The sequence below is a fragment of the Aristolochia californica genome, unplaced genomic scaffold, assembly GCF_029961685.1.
Source record: "Aristolochia californica isolate CCGP_79_NKW_82.1479 unplaced genomic scaffold, dmAriCali1.0.hap1 SCAF_6, whole genome shotgun sequence".
NCBI lineage: Eukaryota > Viridiplantae > Streptophyta > Magnoliopsida > Piperales > Aristolochiaceae > Aristolochia > Aristolochia californica.
In genome coordinates, this window is record NW_027182257.1 from 7,209,649 (window position 1) to 7,214,998 (window position 5,350).

The window sequence follows — 5,350 nt, forward strand, 5'->3', positions numbered from 1 at the left end:
GCGACGCAAAAAATGGAACTGGATGATTTGGGGGACGACCTCATATCCGAAGACCGACTCTGATCTAGCGGAACCGAAAGACCTGTTCATAGTTGAGCAGCAAGGTTTTAAATTTTAGCCACGACTTCCTATTGTTTATCGTTGGCAACAAGTCAGGCTCGACGTTGGCAAGGGGCATAAAAAAAATCTACATAGCAGTTTCATTTCTTCACCATTGACGGGTTATGCAAACCGACAAGTAAAAAAATCTAGAGATTTCAATTTTGAAGTAGAAATCATGGCTCTGGCGGAAGAAGAGAGGTCTCGTCCAGAGGATTTTGATTTGAAATGGCTTCAACAAGATGAGGCCCTTGATAATGGTGCTGTAAACAGACTTCCATTCGTGGTTGTTGGGCACATAATCAGGTATGCAATAGTTGTTCCATACTTTCTTACAGTGGAGCGTGCAACCCTCTCTGTATATGAACCTATTTCTCCATGCTCCAATGGGGCTCCTAATGCTTGGTAGTTGTTCGAATTAAAGCCTCAACGTGATGTTGTTGATTGGTCGGCAACGCAAAAGAGAATAATTCCGCTTTCTGGAATCATGGCCATATTAAAATTCAAGCAGTAGAGGGCCTTATCGATGTCTCCCGTCAATTTTTTTTTTGTTGAACAAGGGCATGGGACGAATTCTATTGTTGTGAATGAACACAACAACAGTGTGGTTGTTTCTAGTCATTTTTCCAGCAGTAATAGTCCATTTCAAAATATTGTGTTAAATGTTTTGGATAATATGTATGTTGCTCGACCATTGTTTGTCAAAATTCGTCAACCAGGTGGGAGTTCTGGAGATGCAAATTTTTTGGTGGGGATGCCTTATTTTTCTGTGGCTGGGGTGCATAGTCTGCCTATATTTCAAATTTCTGTAGTTGTTGCAATCTTGGGTTGGACAGGGGAGACACTTCCAATTTTTCAAAATATTGCTTTTGTCGCAATGCAGAAATGGGCTCAACAGAAAAAAATAAAACCTGTTAGAAGTGATATAGATGAGCAACACCGGGAATATGTTGAAAATGAAAATGAATCAAGGACATCCTGCAATGATTACTGTTGTTTAGATCTGTGAACACAAGTTGAAAAAAACTAGAACTGATGAGAAACCTTATTCGAGGGCAATCACTATTAGATTTAGGATAGAGGATGAAAGTAAAGCTTTCCATCAAGCATTTAATTACTCGAAGAAAGAAGTTACTGGTGCGAGAGTTGGGGCAAAGCTGGAAAATTGATCACTCCTGGTTTCCAAGAGAAAATTTGATGATAAAATAGAGGCTGCTTCTGCTAAAATGTACTTCCATTACTATGGCCAGCTTCTACATTAGCAAAAATATGTTATAGGATTACGTGAGGACATGAACCTATTATGCTGCAGTAATTGAGAACCATTCAGATTTTCATGATCGTGTTGTTGTTGATGTTGGTACTGGTAGTGGTATTCTTTCATTATTTGCAGCTCACGCTGGTGCAAGGCATGTTTATGCTGTAGAGGCATCTGAAATGGCTGAACATGCACATAGACTGATAACAGGAAATTCATCATTGAACAGGAAATTCATCATTGGGACAACAAATAACGATTGTCAAAGGCAACGTTGAGGAAGTCAAGCTGCCTGAAAAAGCAGATATACTCATTTCAGAGCCCATGGGCACTTTACTTGTTAATGAAAGAATGCTAGAGTCATATGTAATTGCAAGAGGTCGTTGTCTTGTTCCCAATGGGAAAATGTTTCCAACAATTGGGAGGATTCACTTAGCTCCTCTCAGTGATGAATTTTTGTATGTTGAAATTACAAACAAGTCCCTCTTGTGGCTACAACATAATTACAATGGGGTTCATCTTACCCCTTTACATGGATCTGCATTTTAGGGATATTTTTCTGAGCCTGTAGTAGATGCTTTTGATCCAAGATTGTTGGTGGCTCCAACAGTTACCCATACAATAGATTTCATGACTCTGAAGGAAGAGGAGCTATATGAATTTGACATCCCCTTAAGTTTCAAAGCTGCTGTTGGGATTAGGATACATGGGCTTGTATGTTGGTTTGATGTCTTGTTCATTGGGAGTTCTTTTCATCGGTGGCTTATAACAGCACCAGGGGCTCACACAACACACTGGTACCAACTTCGTTGTGTTCTCTCTCAGCCTTTATATGTGATGGTTGGACAAGAAATTACAGGTCATCTTCACATGGTTGCTCACCATGCTCAGAGCTATACTATGAACCTTACTCTCTCAGCTATAATGTATGGTGTTGGAGCTGAACAAGGAGGCATAATCCAAAGCTCTATGGGTAAGCTCGATCTTAAAGTACCATATTATCGAATGTCTCAACCACAGGGCTAAAAATGGAGCACTCGTATATCTACATCCCTGGGTAATCTTCTCACCAACTTCTCAGCCCAATTCCAGCAACATTGTTGCTACCAAGTCAAACCTCCAACATACTTTGGTTTGGGACATGCTGCATTTTGCCAATGAGGCAACTATTGGGGCAGATCACACAAGGGTTGTTCATATCAAAGCCGAAGTTGCCAGTTTGGAGTAGGTGATAGTTCAACTTGTTGCTCAGTTGCTTATCCGTATTAGGGTATGCTATAGCAAGTGATGCGGGCAGAGTTGACAAAAAAATTGCTTCTCTGGTAGGATGCTCCAGTTTTGTCATTCAGAGGGCTGACACAGATATCGTGGATGCTACTTAAAATAGGTGGAGACGTCGGCACGGGCAAGCAGACCCTACCTTCGAGCTTGAGGACAAGCTCTTTCTCCCAGGGGGTGTAATGTTATGCATGCAATAACATTATTAAGAGTCTAATTAATTATTTTTCTTTACTTTAATTTATTTTATTTCATTTAAAGAATTAAGAGGCCATAGGGGTATTTTTGTAATATTTTATCTTGAACCTTGTAAGGGTGAACCCTATTTAAGAAAGTAAAAGTAATGAGAAAAGACAAGCATTGATTTAGAGTAAACAAGGGTTTTGAGTTCTCCTCAATGAGCTCAGGGGTATGCGTTCTCCTCAAAGAACCTAGGGTTCTCAAGCTTCCCTTCGGCTTGATCTTCGCATTTCTCTTCTTCCTCCCTACGAATCCATGTGTGAGATCCGGGACGGTAACATACTGACTCTCAAAAATAAAAACAAAATAGAAAAAATAATGGAGATTAAAGCATCTATGTGAAGAAACTCGGAGACGGGTGCATGGACAAAAACAATTGAAGGGAAAACCATGACAAATCTTTTTTCTATTGCTTCTTCTTCTTCTTCTCTTTATCTTCTTCTTCTTATTCTTATTTTTATAATACTAATACTACTATTACTTCTTCATCTTCTTCTCCTTCTCCATGTTAAAACCATGCATGCTCTTATACCATGTTAAATTTTAGTTGAAGAACATGGAAGAAAGAGTGGAGAATGAGAGAGAGGAAGAAGAAGAGAGAAAAGTAGAACACATTAAGGAAACTAAAAAGTTTCAAATGACACATTAAGTTGAGAGAAAAGTAGAGCACATGTATGGCTAAAAGAAAGAATAGTTATTAGTTGTCTTTCACAATGTCTTTATACAATTTCTAACACTTAAAATTATACCTAAAGTAAAACAACCTAAGTCCCAATTACAACCAAACTTGACTTACTAAATCAAATAACATGTAAAAAAGGAAATTTAAATAGGATACTAGATGTAGACAATTTAAACAAGACAATTCCTCCTTCACATGCTTGATATAAGAAATAGCTTTCCCTTTTCTTCTTTGAATTGCTTCTACTAGTGACACTTCTCATGAGATTCACCTTAGAATCGCTTAAATAGATTTTTCAATAAGAATCGGTCAATAAGGGTAGAGAGTTTCAAAGCATACATAGATGAGCAATTTCCACATGGGTACCACTATATTGAGGTAAACTCTAAATATTTGATTATTAGAATTTTCTTTTTACGCTTGCCTCCATTATTAATTTTGACCATTCTTCTTTTTTGTGCTATTTATTTTTTAAAGGAAATTTTTTATGTCAAAATTTGGAGTAATGTGGAGGCACGTGTTGTCATGTATTTTATATGGGTGTTATGTTTCGACAACATCAAACTAGTATACATGTCTAGTATATGGAAAATTGGGGTCACTACCCTCTAGCACTGTTGACTCCTTATAGAAGGGATTTTCTTGAGGATTGGTAGTTGTTGTGTCAATAGGTATTTGAGGAGTAGAAGTTTCAAGTAATTAGAATTGGGGGTTAAGTATAAAAATTTCAATTACATGAAGTGATACTAAAGTTGTTTAATTCCAAATTGCAGAGACCTTCCCAAGAATTATAAAAAACAGTAGAAAACAAATGGTTTGACATACTATGAGACAGAAGTCATTCATGCACATTCTTGAGGAGATGGTATGATTGAACTTGAACTATGTTTTATTTTACTTTATTATTAATCTAATATTTTATTTTACTTTATTATGAATCTAATATTTTATTTTAAAAATTCTTAGGGTGAGAATGTTTCTGAGATAAAAAAATTTAGGATTACCCATTAATTGATTCACAGATGGATTGAATAATCCAAAGAACAATATGTAACTATAATTATAACATTAACATTAACATTCATTATCTATAATATTTATTCTAGGAGAGTAATATTATAATTTTTATGCTTTTTTTTAACAAGGTGACATGCAGTGGTTGATGTGAGAGGTAGAAGAGGCTAGTGAGCAAGTTGATGAGCATGTGATAGTGCAGAATGATCACGGTCTTAGGTCTGGGTACATGGAGGGGTTATGTTTAGTTCAATCGACTATTCCCAAGATGCCTTGAGGATCTTCTTCTCACACATCCCAACTCAAGGACGATTTGTAGTTGACTCAAGAAGCTTTGAGCTAGATGAAAAAGCAATTGAGGGAATATGACCTTCTAACTCAAGATTTGTTGAGCGTTGCTAACCTCTTGGACTGAAGAGCGATTGATGGATGCCAACTGTTACAATGTGGGACCCATCATGGCCCCACAAGTTGGTGGGACCCACCATGCGCTCAAGAGGTGTCAACAAGAGTCCTCATACAATGTGGCTCTAGTTAATAGATAAGGAACATGTGTTGGAATTAAATAGAAGATTTGAAGATCAGGTGGGACCCACAAAGATACCATGAGCTGGTATCTCTATCTACATGAGCTGGAAGATCATCTGGGACCCACGACATAAGACCAAGAGCTGGCTCTCTAGCTTGATTCACGTCCTTAAAGAAGGTGTTTGTAGTTGAGTTAAATTAGTCTCTTAAATAGATAATATAATTTTATCATAATAGGCTTATCTTAGAGA

General features: G+C 37.4%; 1 pseudogene; it reads left to right on the forward strand.

Annotated features, from left to right (window-relative positions):
- Positions 1 to 277: 277 nt before the first annotated feature.
- Positions 278 to 2,383, forward strand: LOC137935230 (probable histone-arginine methyltransferase CARM1; annotated as a pseudogene).
- Positions 2,384 to 5,350: the final 2,967 nt, after the last annotated feature.